General features: G+C 47.4%; 1 protein-coding gene across 2 annotated transcripts in view; it reads right to left on the bottom strand.

Annotated features, from left to right (window-relative positions):
* LOC119974658 overlaps positions 1-27329 on the bottom strand; it is a 188008-nt gene that overhangs the window by 159242 nt on the left and 1437 nt on the right. For both annotated transcript variants that reach the window (XM_038813734.1, XM_038813733.1), the window contains exon 2: positions 27110-27301. The gene's annotated coding sequence lies outside the window, so the exon portion shown is untranslated. The remainder of the gene's footprint in view (positions 1-27109; positions 27302-27329) is intronic.

Below are 27329 nucleotides of genomic sequence, written 5' to 3' on the forward strand. Positions count from 1 at the left end.
GTACTTGTTAGGGGAGAAGTTTTTGAACAAAGGGCACTATAAAGAAAACATTGAACTTTTCCTGTCACCGAGAGCTTCCAAATCTCAAATATGCTCTTACACGAACAAAAGCCGTTCAGAGTTCATTGCCCGACTACTGCCTGAATCGCAACACTGCAGGTTGTGTCATTGTAAGGGATTTGTGTTGGCATGTCTTGATCCGCTGCTTAAGCATTGACAGGAGATCAGCATGCAAGATTTCTGTCACATATCCACTGAAACAATTTCAAAATGTTACTTGGGCCTGGTATAAATCAATAGAACTCAAACATGAGCAGAGTAATCAACATTAGGTTAGCTGCTTCTTTGTAAGGCCAATGAACAGCGCACGTAAAAGGAAGCCATTCGGCCCATCATCCTCATCCCTCCACTTTATCTATCTCGTACATGAATAACTACAGAGTTTTTGTCTCCATGACCTTGCTTGGGCAGTAACCGTGCTGAATGAAAAACCGCTTTCTGATACCCGTCCTAAACATACCGCTTCGCCGTCTCCTTTTCCTGGAGACGTGGCTTATCCTGAAATAGGCGCATGTGTTTATACGCCTATTATATCCGGTCTCTTATGCCTTTCAAGGCTGGATCACTGTTTAGCACTTCCACACTGACACAAGGGATCAGCTTTGTGATCCTGTTGAGCTTGAGTACTTCCATGGCACTCAGTGCATAGAACTAAATTCCTCACAGTGGTTAGCACTGCTGCCTCACAGCGCCAGGGACCAGGGTTCAATTCCAGCCTTGGGTCACTGTCTGTGTGGAGTTTGTGCGTTCTCCCTCTATCTGTGTGGGTTTCCTCCGGGTGCTCCAGTTTCCTCTCACAGTCTAAAATTGTGCAGATCAGCTGGATTGGCCATGGTAAATTGTCCCTTAGTGTCCAAAAGGGCACAGTGCTGAGCACTGTTTCTTCACAGTGCCAGGGACCCGGGTTCGATTCCCAGCTTAGGTCACTGTCTGTGTGGAGTCTGCATATTCTCCCCGTGCCTGCGTGGGTTTCTTCCGGGTGTTCCGGTTTCCTCCCACAAATCTCGAATGACGTGTTTATTAGGTGAATTGGACATTCTGAATTCTCCCTCAGTGTACTCAAACAGACGCCGGAGTGTGGCAACTCGGGGATTTTCTCAGTAACTTCATTGCAGTGTTAATGTAAGCCTACTTGTGACACTAATAACGATTATTTAAAAAAAGGTTAGATGGGGTTATAGGGATAGGGTTGGGGTGTGGGAACTCTATCAGAGGGTTGATGCAGACTCGATAGGCCAAATAGACTTCTTCTACACTGTAGGGATTCTATGATTCTAAATGGCTTCAGTATGACAGCCTGAACTTCGGCTGAGATTTCGCTAAATAATTTTGTATTCTGATTACTTTGTGCATTGCTATACTCTGGACACGGGCAGCATAAAGTCTACTTTCACTTCCAGAACACTGTCAGCATCTCAGCACCATACATTATAGATTCATGGAATGGTTACAGCACAATAGGAAGTTGTTCAGCACATGTTGTTCATGTCAGCTCTCTGCAAAAGCAAATCATCTAGTCCCAATAGCCCTTTCCCATAGCCCCGAATTTTCTTTTCTCTTCACGTGTTTATCCAATTGCCTGGTTGAGGGGCTGGTTTAGCACGGGGCTAAATCGCTGGCTTTTAAAGCAGACCAAGGCAGGCCAGCAGCACGGGTTCAATTTCCGTACCAGCCTCCCTGAACAGGCGCCAGAATGTGGCGACTGGGGGCTTATCACAGTAACTTCATTTGAAGCCTACTTGTGACAATAAGCGATTTTTTTTCATTTCATAGAATAGAATTTACAGTGCAGAAGGAGGCCATTCAGCCCATCGAATCTGCACCGGCTCTCAGAAAGAGCACCCTACCCAAGGTCAACAACTCCACCCTATCCCCATAACCCAGTAACCCCACCCAACACTAAGGGCAATTTTGGACTCTAAGGGCAATTTATCATGGCCAATCCACCTAACCTGCACATCTTTGGACTGTGGGAGGAAACCGGAGCACCCGGAGGAAACCCATGCACACACGGAGAGGATGTGCAGACTCCGCACAGACAGTGACCCAAGCCGGAATCGAACCTGGGACCCTGGAGCTGTGAAGCGATTGTGCTATCCACAATGCTACCGTGCTGCCCCCCATTTCATTTCATTTTGAAAGCAACGATTAAATCTGTCTCTGCACACTCTCAGGCATTGTATACCAGATCCTAGCTACACTCCATTTAGATGTCTTTTCTCAAGTCGCCACTCGTTCTTTTGTCATTCTACTTAAATCGCTGTCGTCTGGTTCACAATATTAATGGGAACAGTTTCTCGATTTTGTCCAGATTCTTCATGGTTTTTGAACGCCTCTATCGACTCTCCTCTCAATCTGGAGCTCTTCTCCAAAGAGAATATCCTCATCATCTCCAATCTGACCATGGAACAGAAGTCTCTCATTCGTGGAACCATTAAATATAATCTTTTCTGGCATCAGTTTTGGGTGCTTTCCATAGATGCTCCTGGACATTCTGGTAAGCCAGCCAGAATTACCCTGTTGGCCCTGCAAAAACCTACATTTGCCGACAACAGGAATGTGTTCTGTTCCGGGCCTAAAGTGAGAACCAAATTCCTAAAGGCAAAACGATCCAGAAGAAACAACTTTCAACTAGGGCTTGACTCTGCGATTTCTCCCCAACAATATTTTACTTTAGTTCTCCGGGCTATTGAACAGTTTAGTCACTTGTGGCGATTTGGGTTTTTTGGGGGTCTGTTAAGCTCCCTGTCATCCTCTTTCAGTGACAATGCTTTTCTCGGCCCAAATGTTGCTGGAGCAAGGCATCTAAAGGTGCTTGTCATTAGTTAAACTTTAACTATTTTTTTTCATGGCAAATTTCTTAAAGCACAACCTGATAGTTGGGGCAGCAGGACGGCACGGTAGCACAGTGATTAGCACTGTTGCATCACAGCGCCAGGGTCCCAGGTTTGATTCCCGACTTGGGTCACTGTCTGTGCAGAATCTGCATGTTCTTCCCCTGTCTGCGTGGGTTTCCTCTGGGTGCTCCAGTTTCCCCCCACAGTCCAAAGATGTGCACATTAGGTGGATTAGCCATGATAAATTGCCCTTAGTGTCCAAAAAGGGTATGAGGGGTTATTGGGTTACGGGGAAAGAGTGGAAGTAAGGGCTTAAGTGGGTCGGTGCAGACTCGATGGGCTGACTGGCCTCCTTCTGCACTGCATGTTCTATGTTCTCCTTCTGTCTGCGTGGGTTTCCTCCGGGTGCTCCGGTTTCCTCCCACAAGTCCCGAAAGACGTGCTGTAAGGTAATTTGGACATTCTGAATTCTCCCTCTGTGTACCCAAACAGGTGCCGGAATGTGGAGACTAGGGGCTTTTCACAGTAACTTCATTGCAGTGTTAATGTAAGCCTACTTGTGACAATAAAGATTATTATTATAAAGGGAAGCAGGCCCTCTGGGTTTTGGATAAAATGAGCAAGCAACAGTGTATCTCCCTATAACCAATAACAGTGTATCTCCCTATAACCAATAACAGTGTATCGCCCTATAACCAATAACAGTGTATCTCCCTATAACCAATAACAGTGTATCGCCCTATAACCAATAACAGTGTATCGCCCAATAACCAATAACAGTGTTTCGCCCTATAACCAATAACAGTGTATCACCCTATAACCAATAACAGTGTATCTCCCTATAACCAATAACAGTGTATCTCCCTATAACCAATAACAGTGTATCGCCCTATAACCAATAACAGTGTATCTCCCTATAACCAATAACAGTGTATCTCCCTATAACCAATAACAGTGTATCGCCCTATAACCAATAACAGCGTATCTCCCTATAACCAATAACAGCGTATCTCCCTATAACCAATAACAGTGTATCGCCCTATAACCAATAACAGTGTATCTCCCTATAACCAACAACAGTGTATCTCCCTATAACCAATAACAGTGTATCGCCCTATAACCAATAACAGTGTATCTCCCTATAACCAATAACAGTGTATTGCCCTATAACCAATAACAGTGTATCTCCCTATAACCAATAACAGTGTATCGCCCTATAACCAATAACAGTGTATCTCCCTATAACCAATAACAGTGTATCGCCCAATAACCAATAACACTGTATCGCCCAATAACCAATAACAGTGTATCTCCCTATAACCAATAACAGTGTATCTCCCTATAACCAATAACAGTGTATCGCCCTATAACCAATAACAGGGTATCGCCCTATAACCAATAACAGTGTATCGCCCTATAACCAATAACAGTGTATCTCCCTATAACCAATAACAGTGTATCTCCCTATAACCAATAACAGGGTATCGCCCTATAACCAATAACAGTGTATCTCCCTATAACCAATAACAGTGTATCTCCCTATAACCAATAACAGTGTATCTCCCTATAACCAATAACAGTGTATCTCCCTATAACCAATAACAGTGTATCTCCCCATAACCAATAACAGTGTATCTCCCTATAACCAATAACAGTGTATCGCCCTATAACCAATAACAGTGTATCTCCCTATAACCAATAACAGTGTATCTCCCTATAACCAATAACAGTGTATCTCCCTATAACCAATAACAGTGTATTGCCCTATAACCAATAACAGCGTATCGCCCTATAACCAATAACAGTGTATCTCCCTATAACCAATAACAGTGTATCTCCCTATAACCAATAACAGTGTATCTCCCTATAACCAATAACAGTGTATCTCCCTATAACCAATCAGAAACATTGGTGGATTGAGAATGCGGGTGAATTAAGCTGTGGCGTTGGCAGCCGGTGTGTGTGTGTGTGTGTGTGTGTGTGTGGGGGGGGGGGGGGGGGGGCAGAGGTTGGATTGGGGGAATCGACAGATCAGAGCGCCACACTCTCTTCCCATACTGGCGAACAGAGCTCCTCAGTGCAGGAAATGAAGGGAAGTGGAGCCTCGGCAGGGCCTTCCCCACTGAGGGGAAAAAATAACCCGAACAAAGTCCCGTCCGATAGCTACAAATGGCAGGAAACACTACACTAAACTTGTCCACATCCAGACTCTCTTTTGTTTCATTAAATAACGGCCAATGCCAAAGATAGAGAAAAAGTAGTCTCTGGGACAGTGAGAAGCGGAGTTTTGGTAATTGATTCATTGAGTTACAAAGAAGCCAGTGAAGCTTGACAGGGATAAATGAAATGTTTGTGCAGGACTCTGTGTAGGTGAGAATCCATATCATGGAATTCTGGATAGCTAGCTCTGAACTAGCAAGGACTCTATCACAGATCTTATCATGGGCTGAAATTGGGAGAACAATCCTTGAGATAATGAACATGTGGATAAAGATTTCTATAGCTGAGCGATGTGAGGTGCCAATTTTCTTGAGGTGGTCCAGAGAAATGGTGGAGAGTCAGAGCTGGGTGTTATCAGCATGCATCTGGTAGCTGTCCCTGTGTATAGGGACGACGAACAATGTCACCAAGGGGCCACACGCGGATGATGGTTGGAACACACCAAGGACAGAGCCTTGGGGGAATTCAAAGGTCATGGTGCTGGGGAGTGAAGAGAAGCCATAGCTGAAAATACTTGGCTAGGAGTAGCTACAGCATTTCTGGGTTGAACTGAAATCATGTGAGGGCTGTCCTTATGAACTGGGCAACAAAACAAAGGTGCTGGAGGAAGATACCCTTGTTAATTGTGTCACAGGCTGAGGTTGAAGTAGGAGAGGAGAAAACTACTTTGACAGTCACAAAGCATGTGATTTGTCACTTTGGCTAGGGTTATTTTGATACAGATTTACCGGCCTCATAGTGTCCCGAGTCAGGCATGGCACAGCCATTATATTTTGCCCATTATCTTCCTCTGTACTTTCCAGGCATTCGGCCTTTGTCCCCCTGATGTGTCTCCTGTTGCCAGGCCAGTACACTGCCTCTCGGGCCCGTCAGTGGCACTTCTCCACTCCCAGGTGGCCCTCGTGTAGCTGTTCCAGGACGAGCTGGCGCATACTGTGCGGGATGACAATGCGGTCCAGTTTTAGAAGAATCCCGTCTCCTACCGCCAGATCATCTCTGACATTATAGAATTGAGGGCATTGGCCCTTGAGCCACCCGTCCGTTAGGTGGCGCATGACACGCTGGAGCAAGGGGTCGGCAGCCGTCTCGCGACGAATTTGGACGAGGCGTTCATCCGAGGCATGTAGATTGGAGGCCGCGAATGCCACATGAAACTATCATGAATTGGTGTAAAAACTCATCTGGTTCACTAATGCTCCTGTAAGGAAGGAAATTTGCCGTGTTTACCCAGTCTGGCCTACGACATGTGACTCCAAACCCACAGTAATATGGTTGACTCTTAACTGCCCTCTGAAATAGCCTGGCAAGCCAATCATTTCAAGGCCATTAGGGATGGGCAACAAATGCTGGCCCTCACCAGCAATGAAATGAAATGAAAATCGCTTATTGTCACAAGTAGGCTTCAATGAAGTTACTGTGAAAAGCCCCTAGTCGCCACATTCCGGTGCCTGTCCGGGGAGGCTGGTACAGGAATCGAACCGTGCTGCTGGCCTGCTTGGTCTGCTTTAAAAGCCAGCGATTTAGCCCAGTGAGCTAAACCAGCCCCTTCAATGTCCACATGCCATGAAAGAACTTTAACAATCTGTGCTCCTCCTGGTTCAGGGGAGAAACAACTGAAATATAAAATCCATTCACCTTTTTGGGCCTCTCCTGGTCCCAGCTCCTCTTGCTGCCAGAGTGGTCTGGCACGAAAGCCACACAGCTCTCCTGGTCAGGCCTGCGATGAAAACTGCAGTCAGGGCCTAATGCCATCATCAGAACCCCATCCCTATATTTAAAGGAAGATCATTCTGCCTTCTAGTGCGTGTTCCTCTTTCCTACTCATATGAACAGGTTACCAATCAACTCGGCAGTAGAATCGGTGTAGGTAAGTCGCACAGACAACTGGCACTGTCTGTCTAGTTTCTACCAAATGAGCAGGGTTAAAATCAGCACTTAAGATTCCACTCAATTATTATGCTTGTGGTGATATAGATTCTAATTGTTTTGCCAAGCTTTGTTAAGGTAAATGAATAGATTTAGTGAAAAGGGATTACAGTTAACTGCAAAGAGCACATACTAGTTAAATGCTTATAGCCCGGGTGAACTTTACAGAATTGAACCCGGGCCCCTGGCACTGCGAGGCAGCATTGCTCGCCACTGTGCCACCCTTGTGGCATGAGGGTAGCCTGATTTCCCATTTGCCACAAGAGATCGAAAGAAAGAATAAATAAAAAATAAACCAAAGAGAAAATGCTGGAAAATCTCAGCAAGTCTGGCAGCATCTGTAGGGAGAGGAAAGAGCTAACGTTTTCAAGTCCAGATGACCCTTTGTCAAAGCCAGAAGACTTAGAAAGTGGGAAATATTTATACTGTGGCGTGAGAGGATGAAAGGTGAAGTCATAGCCCCAGAAACCAAGGAAACAGAGTGCTAATAGCCACAGAAACCATGGGGAAAGAGTCCTGATGGGAGTCCCCAGAGAGAACAAAAGGTGTGAAAGTCTTTTAATAAATAATAATCCTGGTCCTCTTATTCCTCGCCGTCTAACCCTGCTCCACCTGAAGGCTGCACATGATCTGGACTGCCTATGTCACCCAAATGGGGATTGACTATTGGTACGTCCACTCTTCAATCCAACAAGTTCCTCCAGTTATAAAGACAATGACGAGTCTATGGTTTCAAGTCCATAATTAATTTTCTAGTTATTCAGTTGTACGGTGCATAAGCACCATGGTGACATGTGGCACAGGCTATTACATGAACAAAACAAATGTGACGACGTTGATGACTGCCTGGATGGGAGTGGTGAGGTAAACTGTGGTCAATTATTCTTCTTGTATTTTTGATAAATTGGGATGAGGAATGCAAAATGAAAACAGGAAACCCCTCGAACATCCAATAGATCAGGCAGCATAGACAACTTAATGTTTGAGGTGTGACTCCTTCTTCAGAACTGGAAAATATTTACAGGTGAATAGTGTTGACAAGGAGGCCACATGGCTAGTATGTGGTTCAGACTAATACCAACAGTGGGGGTTCAATTCCCATTCCAGCTGAGGTAGATTTGGAACCTGTCCCATGCTTGACGCAGAGCCCTGCCCCCTCAGGCTATGTAATCAATAATAATCTAATCAATAAAAAGAAAGGGAAGGAGGAAAGGGAGTACTGATCCACAATCACACCCACAAGATGCTTTTGTGTTAAATGCGTGTTGGTTAGATGGCAGTAGAGATATTAATAGGAGGGAAAAACGGCATATTAAGAAAAATCAAAAACGTAAAAACAAACAGCAGAGTATAAACAGCTAAATTATCCAGGTTACTGGCAGCAGGAGAAAGCAAATTGATTGCCGGGTTGCACTCTCCAGGAGGATCCTGATCCCAAGCACTGAGCTACTCCATCGCTGTATTCCTAGCATGCTCATCCCACATTGGTTACACTCCCTGGCGGAGACAAAGGGACATAGGGCTGGTTTAGCACACTGAGCTAAATCGCTGGCTTTTTTTAAAAAGCAGACCAAGGCAGGCCAGCAGCAATTCCCGTACCAGCCTCCCCGAACAGGCGCTGGAATGTGGCGACTAGGGGCTTTTCACAGTAACTTAATTGAAGCCTACTTGTGACATTAAGTGATTTTCATTTCATTTCATTTCACAAAATAGGAGTTTTCAGTGATTAGAGTCAATATTAAGGCCAGAGGGCATAATGGTGCTGATAAGGAAGATACGATGCTGTTTCCCAAGTTTGTACCGAGCTTCATTTAAACAGTGGAGAAGGCCAAAAACAGAGAGGCCAGAGTGGGACAGGGAATTGAAGAAGAAAGCAGCAGGATCACATGCGGCACAGCTCGGAATACCATAGCAGTATCATAGTAGAGTATAATGCAGGAAGAAGCCACGCAGGCCATTGTGGATATGCCAACTTGGTTCGGATTTGGATTTATTGTCACGTGTACCGAATATAGTGAAAAGTATTGTTCTGCATACAGTCCAGACAGGTCGTTCCATACATGAAAAAAACATAGGACATACGATAGATACACAATGTAAATACATAGATACAGGCATCGGGTGAAACATACAGAGTGTGGTGCTATTCAGTAGTGAAGCCATGGAGAGATCAGCTCAGTCCATAAGAGGGTCATTCAGGAGTCTGGTAACAGCGGGGAAGAAGCTGTTTTTGAATCAGTTAAAGCGTGTTCTCAGACTTTTGTATCTAACCCTGCTTTAACAAGGAAGCGGGAAGTGTAGACAGAGTCAATGGATAGGAGGCGGGTTTGCGTGATGGGCTGGGCTGTGCACACGACTCTTTGTAGTTTCTGACGGTCGAGGGCCGAGCAGTTGCCATACCAGGCTGTGATACAGCAAAATAGGATGCTTTCTGTGGTGCATCTGTAAAAATTGGTAAGAGTCAATAAGGACATGCCAAATTTCCTAATTTGCCTGAAGAGGTATAGGCGCTGTTGTGCATTCTTGGTTGTTGCGTAAATGTGAGTGGGCCAGGACAGATTGTTGGTGATGTGCACAACTAGGAATTTGAAGCTGTCAACCATCTCCACCTTTGCACCATCGATGCACACAGGGCTGTGTATGATACTAGCTAAGTCAGTACCAGCTCCTTACTTTTGCTGACATTGAGGGAGATTGTTGTCATTACACCACGCCACTAGGTTCTCTATCTCCCACCTGTACTCTGACTCATCATTGGTCGAGATCCAACCCACAACGGTCGTGTCATCGGCAAACTTGTAGATGGAGTTGGAGCCAAATTTTGCCACACAGTCATATGTGTATATTGAGTATAGTAGGGGGTTAAGTACGCAGCCTTGCAGGGCTCTGGTATTGAGGACTATTGTGGAGGAGGTGTTGTTTTTATTCTTACAGATTGTGGTCTAGGGGTCAGGAAGTTGAGGATCCAGTTGCAGAGGGAGGGGCCAAGTCCTCGGTTTTGGAGTTTTAATATGATCTTGGCTGGGATTATGGTGTTGAAGGTGGAGCTGTAGTCAATGAATAGGAGTCTGACGTACGAGTCTTTGTTATTGAGATGCTCCAGGTCAGAAAGATAGTATCTGCTGTGGATCTGTTGTGGCGGTATGCGAATTGCAGTGGATTAAGGCAGTCTGGAAGTTTGGGGTTGATGTGTCTCATGACTAATCTCTCGAAGCATTTCATAATGATAGATGTCAAGGCCCCGTCGAATGGTAGTTGTTGAGGCATGTTGCCCCGTTCTTCCTTCTGATAAAATGATCAAATTAGTCCTATTCCTCTGCTTTTCCCTCACAGGCCTGTGATTTTATTACCATCAAGTATTTAACCACACAGTTGTAGAATGGCTGCAATTTAGAGTAGGCCATTCAGCCCATCAAGCCCACGTGGCTTGCTACAGGTGCAACTCAGCTAATCCCATTCCCCTGCCTTTTCCCCATTGCCCCTCTAGATTTTTGTTCTTCAAGTGCTAACTGAATTACGGTTTGAAAGACTTAATTGAAGCTGCCCCCACCACACTTTCAGGCAATGCGTTTCAGATCATAAACACTGGCTTCATAAAAACAATTTTTCTCTTGTCCCCTTTGGCCAATCACCTTAATTCAGTGATTTCTGGTTGGTAACCCTTCCGCCAACAGAGTAATTTCTCTTGATCTACTCCACCCAGGTCCCTGGCATTTTGAACAGCTCTATCAAATCTTCTCTCAACTTTCTCTGCTCCTGGTTCCTCCAATCTATCCATATATTTGAAGGCCCTTATCCTGAGAATCATTCTCGTAAATCTTTCTTGCAATCTCTCAAAAGCTTTCACATCCTTTCTGAGGTGCCTCGAACTGAATACAATACTCCAGTTGAAACTAACCAGTGTTTGATAAAGTTTAACTGTAACTTACTTGCTTTTGTGCTCTATGGCAGGGTTGTACGGCCTTGCCATGGTGTGTCTCCCACCAGTGGATGTCGTGGGTCATTTAAATTGCCTTCATCGGAACTGGAATATTACCCCGGTTGGAAAGGTCTGTAAAGTCCTGACTCTCATCTCTATTTCTAAGGCCAAGGTTCTGTATGCTATTATAACCACTTTCTAAACCCACTCTGCCACTTTCAATGATTTATGCACATGTACCCCCAGGTCTAGTACCCATTTTAGAATAGTACTATCGCAGTTATGTTGACTCTCTTTATTCTTCATACCAACATGCATCAATTCGCACATCTCTGATTTAAACTTTATCTGCCACATGCCCGCTCATTTCACCAGTCTGACTATATCCTCCTGAAGTCTTTCACTATCCACTTCACAGTTCACGATCCTTCTTAGCAGCGGCACGTGGCATAGTGGTTAGCACTGCTGCCTCAAAGCGCCAGGAACTCTGCTTTGATAACAGCCTTGGGTGATTGCCTGTGTGGAGTTTGCAGCATCTCCCCGTGTCTGCGTGGGTTTCCTCCAGGTCTTCCGGTTTCCTCCAGGTCAGGTGGTTTGGCCATGATCAATGCCCGGGGCTATGAGGCTAGGGCAGAGTAGTGGACCTAGGTAGTGTGCTCGTTCGGAGGATCAGTGCAGACCTGATGGGCTGAATAGCCTCCTTCTGCACAGTAGGGATTCCATGGATTCTAAGTTTTGTGTCATCTGCAAATTTGGAGATTGTGCCCCTCGCACCCAAGTCCAAGTCATGAGGACATAAGAAGAAAAGCAGTGGTGTTCGTACTGGAACCCCCACTGTATACCTCCATGCAGTATGAAAATCAACCACTCACCACAATTCTGTTTCCTGTCATTCAGTTAGCTTTGTATCCATGCTGCCATTGTCCCTTTTATTTCATGGGCTTCAACTTTGCCGGCAAATCTACTGGCCGGAATTTTCCAGCTGTTCCCACTGGTGGGATCTTCCCATGCCGCTAACAGTGAACCTCTGCTGTGGATTTTCCAGTGGTGGTGGTGCATACAATGGGAAACCCCGTTGACAGCAGTGGGGCCAGTAGATCCTGTCACCGGCCAATGGTAGGCTGCCTCTGCTGCTGCAAAACATACCGTGGGTTGGGGAGGGGGGCGTTTGGCGGGGAAAGAGTGGAAAATCCCGCTCATTATGTGGCACTTTATTAAAGGGATTTGGAAGTCCGTGTACACTTCATCAACCACATTATCCTCATCAAACTTTGGTTATCACATCAGAAAACACAATCAAGTTAGATAAAACACAATATGCCTTTAACAAATTCATGCTGTTGTTTTTCTTAATTAATCCTTACTTGTCCGTATGATTGAGAATTTTATCCCAGATTATTGTTTCTAAAAGTTTTCCAACCACCAAGGTTAAACTGGTTGATCTAAAGTTGCTGGGTTTATACTTACACCATTCTTTGAACAAGGATATAACAATTACAAACCCCAGTCCTCTGACACCACATTTTGTATCTAAAGAAAATTGGACGATTATGGCTACTGCCTCCTCCACAATTACTCCCTTTCGTTCCCTTGGAGGTGAAGCGGGTTGAAAACCGATACTGTTGAATATACTTTTCTGGTGGTGTTGATGACGAGATAGGCATGGAGTGATTAATCAGTCTTGTAGCTGATGGGGGGGGGGGGGGGGGGTTGGCGCTGCCCAACCTTTGTAACTACTACTGGGCGGCTAATATAGCCATGATTAGGAAGTGGGTAGTGGGGCGGGGTGGTTGGTGTGGGAGAGAGTAGAGGCGGCAGCATGTAAAAACACAAGTTTGGGGGCACTGATAGCGGCACCTTTGCCATTCTCGCCGGCCTGGTACTCCTCAAGCCCGGTGGTGGTGGCGGCCCTGAGAGTCTGGGGGCAGTGGAGGAGATATATCAGATTGGAGGGAGCATCTGTCTGGGCCCCGATTTACAATAACCATCAGTTCGTATCGGGAAGGCTGGATGGAAGGTTTCGGAGATGGCAGAGAGCGGGAATTGAGAGAATGGGATATCTATTTATAGACAGGAGCTTCCCTAGCTTGAAGGATTTGGAGGAGAAATTTGAACTGCCAGCAGGGAATAGGTTTATATATCTGCAGGGATGGGATTTTCTGAGAAGGCAGGTTCCGACCTTTCCACTCCTGCCGCCACGGGGAATACAGGACGGGGTAGTTTCCAGACACGGGTGGGAGAGGAGAAGGTATCAGATATCTGCAAAGTACTTATGGAGTCGGAGGAAGCTCAGATAGAGAAGCTGAAGGACAAGTGGAAAGATGAACATGGGGGAAGAGATAGAGGCGGGTCTGTGGGTGCTCTAAGTAGGGTTAACACATCCTCATCATGTGCCAGGCTCAGCCTGATACAATTTAAGATAGTCCACCGGGCACGCATGTTGGTGGCCCAGATTAGCGCGTTTTTTGGGGTAGAGGACAGGTGTACAAGGTACGCGGGAGGTCCAGTGAATTATGTCCATATGGTTTGGGCATGCCCGAAGCTTAGAGAGTTTTGTCAGGGTTTTGCTGAGGCTCTGTCCACGGTACTCAAAACATGGGTGGTGCCAAGTCCAGAGGTGGCGATCTTTGGAGTGTCGGAAGAGCCGGGAGTCCAGGTGGCGAGAGAGGCTGATGTTTTGGCCTTTGCCTCCCTGGTAGCCCGGAGACGGATACTGTTATTGTGGAGGGACTCAAAGCCCCAGAGTGTAGAGACCTGGGTTAGTGACATGTCTGGGTTTCTCAGTCCCGAGAAAGTAAAGTTCGCCCTAAGAGGGTCAGTGTTAGGGTTCGTCCGGAGGTGGCAGCCGTTCGGCGACTTTCTCGGAGAAAATTAAAATGTCAGCAAAGGCAGAAATCTAGAGGGGTGGCTGGGGGGTTAGGCTATTGTTTCTGTGTTGGGGGTGTGAAGAACGTGATAGGGATGGAAATGTTTTATGTGCCATGTTAATGTTGCTGGTTTGTTATTATTATAAAAACTACAAATACCCTAATAAAATGTTTTTTTTTAAAAAAAAGAATTGAAAGGAAGATTGCAGGGCCTTTTGTCTTAGCAGACAAGCAGACGCCTGTTGGCCAGCCTGGGTTATGAAATGTAGATAGCCTTTGCATGGCTCTCTTTGAATTTGGCACCCCCAGTGCCCCGGACTCACTGCCCGGGATCGAAGATGGCTACTCACCTCCCCCGATCCCCACGGCAGCCATTCCGCCAGCTTCACATTTGTAAAAAGATGTATTAATGTGTGACAAGGCTGTTAAATCATGGGATGCCATTAAATCAGAGTTGTTCCCGTTTATGGCATGGAGTTTAATTGTTAATTATTGGTTTCTCGCCACATTGTGGCGGGATATAGTTCTTGCCAATGGGGACGGGCCAGTTAGATTAAAAACCGTTTGGCGCCTGACGTGGTTCCCGATTTTGATCTCTCCTATGGTCTCACTTGAGTGAGAGCGCGACGTGGCCCTTAAATCGCATCCTAAGTCTTCAAGGGAATTTGGGACATGCTACTGACAACATTTATTTATTCTTTCATTCAAACTAGACTATGGCAGCAAGTCCACGGCATGGCAGTGGCAAGCTTAAGGTACTCAATGTGTGAAACTGCTCTGATCCTGGAGAGATGGGCACTAACGGCCAAGAGCGGTCAAGAAGTTGCCACACGATAAGGAAGGTAATGCCATCTTGTGGCTCTTATATCAAAGGTTGCAGGGCGAGGGGTTGGAATAAAGCATCGACAAAATAGGTTACTGGGTGTGGTGATATGCCTATGGGCTATATCATAGTTGGATAGTGCGAGACCGCCAATCAGCAGGTGGCGGTACAGACACACCATACGGTCGCCAAACCAAGATCATGTGACCTGGGACCCGGATATAAAGAGAGGCATATCTGGCCATCTTTAGAAGAAGAAGAGGGTACATACATGTAATTGGTCAGTGCTAGGTTTAAGTTCCAGAGGAGTAGCAAGACTCCATGATAACGTGCTCTGTATCAGATTGCCATCCTACCACGAGGCACAATAAAAGGATCCTGGTTTGGACATATCGAAGTGTTTGGTGAGTTACTTCATAAAGTGCAAGGGACCAATCACAACAGTGGGAAGCGAGGGTCTTGATTTCCTCTGGCGCTTACGTGTATTATATGAGGTAGGTAGAGTGGGAAAACTGGGCTGCGAGGGTGGCATGTTTGCAACACCACCAGCCTGGTTAAATAGACAGAAAGTCTGGTGGGCTTCTTATGAGCTTGTGAACCTCCTCACTGGATTCACACTCTGTCCGTCCAATCGTTGTAAGGGCTAAGGAGGAAACTATGCACCAGTCTTTTTTTTTTAATATCGATCCTGCCTTAGCATCATTTGTCAAATCCACCCAGCTAGGTCCAAAGTATTCGTATCTCACTGCCACTCAATCACCACAACGTTCAATTGGTCCCTATTTCACAGGCTGGACCGTGGGTCACAATGAGTCAAACCGAATAATTGTTTTGAGCTAATTTGTCACCTCTGCTCCCTCTATCTCGTAGACACAATAAAAGAATCCTGGTTTGGACATAGCCTGTGTTTGGTGAGTTATTTCATAAAGTGCAAGGGACCAATCACAACTCTGGACTTGGTCTAGATCAGGATCTACAGGGACAAATCCACTCACCAGTCAGTACAGATTTTTGTGATTAAGGCTGGGGTTCGCTGACTTTTGGCACTTCTTTTTAAAATAAACACTAATTTCATGTTAAAATGAGATTGGCAAACCTTGGGCTGGATTCTCAGATCCCCGCGCTGAAGTCGCGTTCGGCGACAGGGCGGAGAATCCCCGTGGCTGCGGGCTCAGACCAGCGCCGCGCGGCACAGTCGGGGGAAGGCTGAACCATGGGCAAAGGGGGCTTCAATCGGGGCAGAGGGCACTGCAGGTGGGGGGGGGGGGGGGGGTCCAGGGCGTGCGAGTGGGCGAAGGGGTAGTATTTTTGTGGTCCGGGTCTGCGGGCTGCATCCGCCATGAAGCACGGCGCGACCACGGACCCGGCAATTCTGCAGGCCGTATCGGCAGTTAGACCTGGGAGCTCTACATTGCCTCCCTGCTAGCAAACCCCCCCCCCCCCCCCACCACAGAGCAAGGAATCTGTGGACGTTTTGTACCAGTTTTCCTGGCGTAAATCGCCACCGTTTACATGCCGGCGTGTGGACCTTGTCTCCTAAATCCTGCCCCTCTCTTTTGTTAAAGGTCAAGGAGATCCATCAGATGCTACTTTTCATTGTTATCACATCGACACTTCACAAATGAAACAACTTTACAACATAATTTTTCACTTTTCTGTTTCTTTGTTACAAATAATGATTGAAAGAACAGATTGATTCAAGACTCCTTCAGTAGAAGCCCTCGCCCTTTAAAATCCTGGTTATATGACTTCCAGTGCCAGCCACGGAGTGAGAGGTCGCTTATTTGATAGCTCCCGCTTGTGGTGGACCTTTGGGACGTTTCCCCCAACTTATGGGAGATTTGATTGGTAAAATTAGATACTGGTGAGGTAGAGGAGAAGAATTCACCACCAGTTTATGGAGTCGTGGACCAGAAGTGGTCTGCAAAGGAGAGGATGTTGGGAAAAGAAGGGAGTCTGCAGCACAGGAAAACATGGCGGAGGCTCAGGGACTGGGATTGCAGGCCCAGTGGTCAACGGAGCTGTTGGTGGAATTCCTTCAGGAGAGCTTCGGCAAGCAAAGACGAGGATCTGGACCCGATTAAAACCGGGATTGACCGGGTGGAGCCCAGGGACAGGCGATCCAGAAGGTGCAAGAGCCAGTGGCAGAGCATGAGGACCAGATAACCACGATGGCGACGGAGATGGAGCTGATGAGCAACCACCAGAAAAGGCTGCAGGGGATGGTGGAGTATCTGGAGAACAGGTCGCGCAGGATTAACTTGAAGATCGTTTACTTTCCCGAGGGCATCAAGGGATCGGACGCAGGGGCAATGTGGCACATATGTTCGAGAAGCTGCTGGGGGAAGGTGCATTTACTTGACCCTTGGAAGTGGACAGGGCACACAGAAAGCTTGCGAGGAAGCCGCGGATGAATGAGCTGCCGAGTGCAATGGTGGCATGAATGCACCGGTTCCTGGACAAGGAACAGATCTTGAGGTGGGCCAGGCAGACGAGGAACTGTAAATGGGAAAATAACGAGCTGCGCATTTACCAGGACTTGGGTGCGGAACTGGCTAAAAGAAGGGCGAGCTTCAATAAAGTAAAATCGGCCCTCTTTAAGAAGGGGGTGAAGTCCGGCATGTTGTACCCAGTTCGACTGTGGGTCACTTACGAGGGCCAATAACTTTATTTCGGATGAACTTTAAGGACAGGGGACTGGCAGGTGATGGAGGACATTGGACTTGGGGGCGAATAATTATGTGCCTATGCTGCTAAATGTCTTTTCTTTTTGGGCTGTGTATGTAATGCTTTTGTACCAATTTTTGGGCCATTGCTCAGTTTTGTATGCGTGTTAACTTTTTTCTTGTTGGGGTATGGTGGGTGGAATTTTCTTCTTTGTGTCTGTTGGGGATTGTTTTGTTTTGCATATGTATGTTTGAGCAGGGGGGGGGGGAGGGAGAACATTAGTGGGTAGGATGCTTGGCACCATGGGCGGGGGCTACCAGTCTAGCTGGGCAGGCTAGCTCAAGGAAGCGCAGTGGGGGTGAGCAGGTGACCAGTTTGATATGGGGGGTTGGGATTGTTGTTTTGTTAGTGGGGGGGGGGGCAATTGTTCTGCTGACGGAGGAGGGACTGGCGCTGGGAGACAAATTGGAGGTCGATGACAGTGGGCGCCCGAGGGCGGACCTGAGGAGGCACGGAATGCGGGCTGAAGGCTGGCCTAAGAAGGGTGATGGTTGATCGGCGGGGAGGAGGGGGTTATCCTCCAACCAGGCTTATCACATGGAACATGAGAGGGCTGAATGGACCGGTCAAGAGGACTCGCGTATTCGCGCATCTGAATAGGTTGAAGGCAGACCTGGCAATGTTACAGGTGGCACACCTGAGGATAGTGGATCAGACTAGGAAGGGGTGGGTTGGACAGTATTTCATTTAGGGCTAGACTCCAAAACTAAGGGGGGGTTGCGATCCTGATCAATAAACGGGTGTCATTTGAGGTAGGGAGTATAGTGGAAGACTCAGGGGATAGATATGGTATGGTAAGTGGGAAGCTGGAGGGGATGCCGGTGGTATTAGTGAATATTTATGCACCAAATTAGGATGATGCGGTATTTATGAGGCGGATGTCGGGGAACATTCCAGACCTGGACTCGCATAGATTGATTATGTGGGGGGACTTCAATATGGTCATCGATCTGAGGTTGGATCAGTCGGGTTCAAGGACAGGGAGGGTGCCAGCCGCAGCGAAGGAGCTAAAGGGGTTTATGGAACAGATGGGGGGGGGGGGGGGGTGGTAAAGATCCGTGGAGGTTCAGACGGCCAAGAGCGAAGGAGTTTTCTTTTTTCTCCCATATTCACAAAGTGTACTCCCGGATTGATTTTTCATTTTGAACAGGGCTTTCCTGGTGGGGGTGGTGGATGCCAAATACTCGGCAATTGTTGTGTCGGATCATGCCCCACATTGGATTTACGGGGGAGCAGGGAGAGGGGTCAATGCCCACAATGGAGATTGGACGTAGGGCTGTTAGCGGATGAGGGGGTGTGCGGGCAGGTGAGGAAGGTCACCCAGAATTATTTAGAGATAAATGATACGGGGAAAGTTTCGGCAGCAACAGTATGGGAAGCGCTGAAGGCAGTGGTTAGGGGGGAGCTAATTTTGATACGGGCTCATATGAAGAAGGTGGAGCCGGCAGAGATGGATAGGCTGGTTAGGGAGATTCTCCAGGTGGACAGAAGGTATTCGGAAGCAGGGGGTGGGAACCTAACTTGTAGTCCCAGTGTACAGGATGTTGAGAGTAGTGAGGTCAAAGATAGGGTTAAAAGTTCGAAAGAGGGCACCGGCAAGCAAGATGCTGGTTTGAAGTGTGTCTACTTCAACGCCAGAAGCACCCGGAATAAGGTGGGTGAGCTTGCAGCATGGGTTGGTACCTGGGATCTCGATGTTGTGGCGATTTCGGAGACATGGGTAGAGCAGGGACAGGAATGGTTGTTGCAGGTTCCAGGATTTAGATGTTTCTGTAAGAACAGAGAAGATGGTAAAAGAGAGGGGGGGAGGGGGGGGCATTGTTAATCAAGGAAAGTATTACGGCGGCAGAAAGGACGTTTGAGGACTCGTCTACTAAGGTAGTATGGACCGAGGTTAGGAACAGGAGAGGAGAGGTCACCCTTTGGGAGTTGTCTATAGACCTCCGAATTGTTCCAGAGATGTAGAGGAAAGGATAGCAAAGATGATTCTCGACAGGTGCGAGAGTAACAGGGTAGTTGTTAGGGGGGACTTTAACTTTCCAAATATTGACGGGAAATACTATAGTTCGAGTACTATAGATGGGTCAGTTTTTGTGCAGTGTGTGCAGGAGGGTTTTCTGACACAGTATGTAGACAGGCCAACAAGGGGCGATGCCACATTGGATTTGGTACTGGGTAATGAACCCGGCCAGGTGTTAGATTTAGATGTAGCTGAGCACTTTGGTGATAGTGATCACAATTCGGTTATGTTTACTTTAGCGATGGGCTGGGATAGGTATATACCGCAAGGCAAGAATTATAGCTGGGGGAAAGGCAATTATGATGCTATTCGGCAAGATTTAGGATGTATAGGATGGGGAAGGAAACTGCAGGGGATGGGTACAATCGAAATGTGGAGCTTTTTCAAGGAACAGCTACTGCGTGTCCTTGATAAGTATGTACCTGTCAGGCACTGTCAGGCAGGGAGGAAGTTGTCGAGCAAGTGAACCGTGGTTTACTAAGGAAGTTGAAGCACTTGTCAAGAGGAAGGCGGCGGCTTATGTTAGGATGAGACATGAAGGCTCAGTTAGGGCACTTGAGAGTTACAAGTTAGCCAGGAAGGACCTAAAGGGAGAGTTAAGAAGAGCGAGGAGAGGACATGAAAAGTCGTTGGCGGATAGGATCAAGGAAAACCCTAAGGCTTTCTATAGGTATATCAGGAACAAAAGAATGACGAGAGTAAGATTAGGGCCAATCAAGGATAGTAGTGGAAAGTTGTGTGTGGAATCAGAGGAGATTAGGGGAAGCGTTAAATGGATATTTTTCGTCAGTGTTTACACTGGAGAAAGACAATGTTGTCGAGGAGAATACTCAGGTACAGTCGACCAGGCTAGATGGGATTGAGGTTCACAAGGAGGAGGTGTTAGCAATTTTGGAAAGTGTAAAAATAGATAAGTCCCCTGGGCCAGATGGGATTTATCCTAGGATTCTCTGGGAAGCCAGGGAGGAGATTGCAGAGCCTTTGTCCTTGATCTTTATGTCGTCTTTGTCGACAGGAATAGTGCCGGAAGACTGGAGGATAGCAAATATTGTCCACTTGTTCAAGAAGGGGAGTAGAGACAACCCTGGTAATTATAGACCTGTGAGCCTTACTTCGGTTGTGGGTAAAATGTTGGAAAAGTTTATAAGAGATAGGGTTTATAATCATCTTGAAAAGAACAAGTTGATTAGCGATACTCAACATGGTTTTGTGAAGGGTAGGTCATGCCTCACAAACCTTATTGAGTTTTTTGAGAAGGTGACCAAACAGGTGGATGAGGGTAAAGCAGTTGATGTGGTGTATATGTATTTCAGTAAGGCATTTGATAAGGTTCCCCACGGTAGGCTATTGCAGAAAATACGGAAGTATGGGATTGAAGGTGATTTAGCGGTTTGGATCAGTAATTGGCTAGCTGAAAGAAGACAGAGGGTGGTGGTTGATGGCAAATGTTCATCCTGGAGTTCAGTTATTAGTGGTGTACCGCAAGGATCTGTTTTGGGGCCACTGCTGTTTGTCATTTTTATAAATGATCTGGAAGAGGGTGTAGAAGGATGGTTTAGTAAATTTGCAGATGACACGAAGGTCGGTGGAGTTGTGGATAGTGCTGAAGGATGTTATAGGATACAGAGGGACATAGATAAGCTGCAGAGCTGGGCTGAGAGGTGGCAGGTGGAGTTTAATGTGGAAAAGTGTGAGGTGGTTCACTTTGGAAGGAGTAACAGGAATGCAGAGTACTGGGCTAATGGCAAGATTCTTGGTAGTGTAGATGAACAGAGAGATCTCGGCATCCAGGTGCATAAATCCCTGAAAGTTGCCACCCAGGTTAATAGGGCTGTTAAGAAGGCATATGGTGTGCTAGCCTTTATCAGTAGGGGGATTGAGTTTCAGAGCCACGAGGTCATGCTGCAGCTGTACAAAACTCTGGTGCGGCCGCACCTGGAGTACTGCGTGCAGTTCTGGTCACCACATTATAGGAAGGATGTGGAAGCTTTGGAAAGGGTTCAGAGGAGATTTACTAGGATGTTGCCTGGTATGGAGGGAAGGTTTACGAGGAAAGGCTCAGGGACTTGAGGTTGTTTTTGTTAGAGAGGAGAAGGCTGAGAGGTGACTTAATAGAGACATATAAGATAGTCAGAGGGTTAGATAGGGTGGACAGTGAGAGTCTTTTTCCTCGGATGGTGATGACCAACACAAGAGGACATAGCTTTAAATTGAGGGGTGGTAGATATAGGACAGATGTCAGCGGCAATTTCTTTACTCAGAGAGTAGTAGGGGTGTGGAACGCCCTGCTTGCAACAGTAGTAGACTCGCAAAATTTAAGGGCATTTAAGTGGTCACTGGATAGACATATGGATGAAAATGGAATAGTGTAGGTCAGATAGGCTTCAGATGGTTTCACGGGTCGGCGCAACATCGAGGGCCGAAGGGCCCGTACTGCGCTGTAATGTTCTATGTTCTATGAGTGGCAGAAGCTGCAGATGGAGTTTCGTCTGATATCCACAGGCAAGGCAGTGCGGCAGTTGAGGAAGGCGAGGAGGGCGATATATGCGTATGGTAAGAAGGCCAGGAGGATGTTAGCACACCAGCTCAGGAAAAGGGAGGCGGCCAGGGGGATAGGAAGAGTGAAGGACAGGGGGGTAACTCAGTCTTGGACCCAGCAGGGGTGAATGGGGTGTTCAAGGAGTTTTACAGTCGGCTGTATGAATTGGAGCCCCAGCTGGGGTGGAGGGGCTGAGGCAGTTTTTGGAAGGGTTGAAGTTTCTGAACATGGAGGACGTGTTGGTGGAGGGGTTGGGAGCCCAGATCGGGATTGTGGAAGTACTGGAGGGATTGGAGGCCATGCAGTCGGGCAAGGCCCCAGGACCGGACGGCTATCCAGTGGAATTTTGCAAGAAGTTTTCTGGCATGCTAGGCCCGCTGCTGGTGAGGACATTTAACGAGGCGAAGGGAGCGGGATGTTCTCCCCCCAACAATGTCACAGACTTCTATTTCATTGATCCTGAAGCGGGAGAAGGATCCAGAGCAATTTGGGTCATACAGACCAATCTCCCTACTGAATGTCGATGCCAAATTGCTGGCCTTGAGGATAGAGGACTGTGATTCGGGGGTGATAGTGGAAGAGCAGACGGGGTTTGTTAAAGGCAGGCAACTAATGGCCAATGTTAGAAGGCTCCTGAATGTGATCATGATGCCTTCCGAGGGGGAGGGGGGTGAGGCAGAGGTGGTGGTCTCTATGGATGCGGAGAAGGCCTTCGACCGGGTGGAATAGAATTATTTATGGGAGATCCTGGGACAGTTTAGGTTTGGGCAGGGCTTTATTGACTAAGTTCAGTTGTTGTACCAGGCACCGATGGCGAGTCTGCGGACGAACCGGGTGAGTTCGGACTACTTTAGACTGCACCGGGGACAAGGCAAGGATGTTCCCTCTCCCCGCTGTTGTTTGCCTTGGCTATAGAGCCATTGGCGATGGCGCTGGGAGCATCAAAGGAATGGAAGGGGCTGGTCCGGGAGGGGGCGGGGGAAAACAAGGTCTTGTTATATGCAGACGACCTACTCCTATATATTCCTGACCCATTAGGTGGGATGGGGGAGATTATGCGGATCTGAGGGGAATTTGGCCGGTTCTCTGGGTACAAATTGAATGCGGTTAACAGTGAGGTTTTTGTGATCCAGGCGAGGGGGCAGGAGACTGGAGGAGTTGCCGTTCAAACGGGTGAGAGGGAGTTTTCACTACTTAGGTATTCAGGTGGCACGGGGATGGGAGCAGCTACATAAATGAGATCTGGGCCGTTTAGTTGAACAAATGAAGGAGGACTTTCGGAGGTGGGACTTGCTCACGTTATCACTGGCAAGCAGGGTACAGACCGTAAAAATGACGGTCCTCCTGCGATTTTTGCTTGTTTTCCAGTGCCGCTTATTTTTATACCAAAGGTCTTTTTAAAGCGAGTGAATAGGGTGGTATCTGGGTTCTGTGGGCAGGTAAAACCCCGTGAGTAAAGAAAGTACTGTTGGAGCGGAGCCAAGGGAATAGGGGGGGAGGGAGAGAGGCTAAGAGCCTGAAATGAATGTTTACCAGCAAAAGTATTGAAACGCCATCAAATTAGCATTGTAATGGGCCGATTAGCATTTGATAGCCCATCTTCACGAAAACAAAGGACTGGTACTCCAGCAATCTGGACAATCCGAGACACTTTGGCGCCACTCCCTGTCCCAGGGAAACGCAAACAACAGTGACCGCTTGGGACATGCCCAGCCATCCAGATCCCCGCCCTCTTATTGGCTAAGGAATCGAACAGAGTGATCCGGGATCACCCAATTAGCAAGGCCCAAATTGAAGGACCGCCCAAAAGAGTGCGAAAACCCCCGAGTATAAGAAGAGTTCACCATATGTTCGCTCTCTTTTGGCCTTGGTACCCCGGTCATGGTCATCACCAATCGTAGCAACGCCAGAAGCGAGTCCAAGTTCAACGCCCGCTACCAGACCGATGAGCCCAGCTGAGCAGCAGTTACTCCTTCAAACCAGAGAGATCCAGAAGCGAACAGCGGCCACTGTTTTCTGACCTAAGCCGGGTGCCCGAAGTTAAGTGCAGGTTGCCTTAGTTGATAGGTGTAGTTAACTAGTAGTGTTTATGTTGCATGACTAATTGTGTGTAAATAAAGTACCCTTGACCTTGAACTAACTAACTGGTGTTTGGCTCTTTGATCGATAGCCGGTTGAAACTTGTGGTGGTATTATTTGATACCTGGCGACTCTAAGCATTCGGACATAGATAGCATAGAAAGAAAGGCAAATTCACTGTTTGCCCTAATTGGAACAGAGCCACAGAAAAGACCAAGTAGAAAAGAAAGCACAGCAGCACCCCCCCCCCCCCCCCCCCCCCCCCCCCCCCGGCCACATACACACACAAATGCCTGATTAGAACATAGAACATTACAGCGCAGTACAGGCCCTTCGGCCCTCGATGTTGCGCCGTCCTGTGCAACCCCTCTAAAGTCCCTCTACATTATTCCCTTATTGTCCATACCAATAAAAGCTAACACACCGTATGCCTTCTTAACAACCCTATCAACCTGGGTGGCAACTTTCAGGGATCTATGGACATGGACACCGAGATCTCTCTGCTCGTCCACACTACCAAGAATCTTAGCATTAGCCCAGTACTCTGTCTTCCTGTTATGCCTTCCAAAATGAATCACCTCACACTTTTCTGCATTAAACTCCATTTGCCATCTGTCAGCCCAGCTCTGCAGCTTATCTATGTCCCTCTGTAACTTGTAACATCCTTCTGCACTGTCCAGAACTCCACCGACTTTAATGACATCTGCAAATTTACTCACCCATCCTTCTACGCCTTCCTCCATGTCATTTATAAAAATGACAAACAGCAGCGGCCCCAAAACAGATCCTTGTGGTACACCACTAGTAACTGGACACCAGTTTAGAGCCTCTTTAGAGCCTTCCTAGCTAACTTGTAACTCTCAAGTGCCCGAACTGAACCATCACATCTCATCTTTACATAAGCCTCCTTCTTCCTCTTGACAAGTATTTCGTCTGCGTTAGTAAACCATGGTTCCCTCGCTCGACCGCTTCCTCCCATCCTAACAGGTACATACTTATCAACGACACGCAGTAGCTGTTCCTTGAACATGCTTCACATTTCCATTGTGCCCATCCCCTGTAGTTTTCCTCTCCAGCCGATGCATCCTAAGTCTTGCCTCATCGCATCATAATTGCCTTTCCCCCAAATATGACTCTTGCCTTAGTTTGTCGAAGTTGAAAATGGCCTGGGGATGTAGATCGGAACAGAACTAAACAGGAAGAAACAGGAAGAGGAACCTGGGCAGCAGATTAATTTTGATCGCCTGTGTTTGCCCTGTGAAGGAGAGTGGGAGTGGGCCCTATCTCTGCACGTCCCTTTTGACTTCCTCCACCAGACTCATCAGGTTCAATTGTGAGTCCATGTCCAGTCGTGGGCTATTTGGTTCCCCAGGTAGCGAAATTTGGTCTGGGCTTGCTCTGTGCCTCTACCCTGTGGGTTCACCATAAAGATCTTGCTCTAGCTCAGGTTAAGCTTGTAATCTGAGAAGGCCCAAACTCTTTTACGAGTTTCATTATCCCTTCCTTCTGGTCCGGGAGTTCGAGATGTAGAGGAGCTGGTCATTCACGTACAGTGAGACTCTCTGCTTTCTGTCCGCCCCTTTGGTTACCTCTCCACCCTCTGCCATTCTGAGGGTTATCGACAGTGGCTGGATTGCCAGGGTAAACAGCAGGGGGGATAGCGGGCATCTCTGCCTCATGCCTCTGTGCAGCAGGAAGTATATAGAGCTGGTGGTGTTTGTTCATACACTCACCATGGGAGCTCTGTACAGTAGTTTCACCCAGGAGGTGAACCCTGCTCCGAACCCAAACTGTAACGGTACCTCTATGAGGTATAACCACGCGATTCTGTGGAAGGCTTTTTCTGCATCCAAGGAGATGATGACTACTGGTGTTCTCTCCCTGGATGGGGTCATTACCACATTCAGCAGGTGCCTGATATTCAATGTTCGCTGTCTGACTTTGACAAAGCCCGTCTGGACCACCACAGCTACCTCTGGCATGCAGCTCTCCAGCCGCCTTGCCAAGGCCTTCGATGGATGTTTGTGTCTACATCGAGTAGCCAGATGGGCCTGTAGGACCAGCAGGCGATTATTTCTCCTTTTGAGTATCGGCAATATTGAGGCTTGTGCCAGCGTTGGTGGCAGGGTGCCCCTTACTAGTGGGTCTGCAAACATCTCACGCAGCTGCGGGGCCAACGCTGTGTAGCCATCAAAGTTGGCCATTCCCTAAATACAAAATGGAGGAACACAAAGCATATAGGATAAAATGGACAATGTTTGCAGCACCAGCAGGCTGCACCAAGCAGGTGTGGATTCTGTCTGCTAAGAAAGCAGACAGCACCGAAACGAACATTCCGCATACTAATGAGGCAATCTCTGGGATAATTAGCATGTTAATGGAACGATTCCAGAGACAATGGACACAAATGGGGAAGTAACTGCAACATTGTAAAGGATACCAGACACCCCGGCACCAGCAGGGTTTGAAAACAAAGAGCCTGAAAGCCCGCCCAGTAGCTGAGGAACAGCCTCAGTATGGGGGGGATTCAAACATATCGATTGGGAAGAGACCCAATCGATTCCAAGCAGGTAAGGGAGTCCGCCCAAAGGGGCGCGGATCCCTGGGACCTATAAAAGACAGGTCCCACACATGGTTCATTCTTCTTGTCCAGCCCTCCTCTCTCCTTGGCCAGCCCTCCCCTGTGGACCAGCACCTCAACCAGCTTTTGCCAAGAAGACCTTGAAGGAGAGAGAGAGAGAGGTTTGGGACAGCAGGCGCCAGCAAGTAAGTGTCTCACAACGATCGCTACCAGAGATAGACACTCCTGACCCCTTTTAACTTATACCAACCTGAAGTCTGCAGACCAGAGCAGAGCAAGGGGCCTTGTTCCCTGACCCGGCAGTTCCTTCGAGATAAGTATTAGTGTATTTAGCGGTAGAAATAGTTTAATCCTTTTTGCGTGTGCATGGGTAGAATAAACCCAGTTGTTTGAACTTACTAATTGGTGTATGGTTTTATTGCTTTGAACTTGTGGCGGTATCTTAACGATACCTGGCGACTCCAGAGCTAAGTAACGAAACAGAGCCAAATTGAGTGTTAACCACACTCACCCAGAACGAGCAACAGCTGGCACAAATATTTTGCAGAAGGCCGTCAGGAATCCATTGGCCCCAGTGCCTTCCCTATCTGCATGGAGTTGATACTTGTTCTTGTTTCCGTTGTCGCCATATGCAATCTGTCGTGACCTCATGCACGTCTTACCCTCACATTGCGCAGCCAGGAGCCTCAATTTTGTTCAATCTCTGCAAAATAGTTGAGGATGTGTTTTAT

This window comes from Scyliorhinus canicula, chromosome 12 (assembly GCF_902713615.1).
Source record: "Scyliorhinus canicula chromosome 12, sScyCan1.1, whole genome shotgun sequence".
NCBI lineage: Eukaryota > Metazoa > Chordata > Chondrichthyes > Carcharhiniformes > Scyliorhinidae > Scyliorhinus > Scyliorhinus canicula.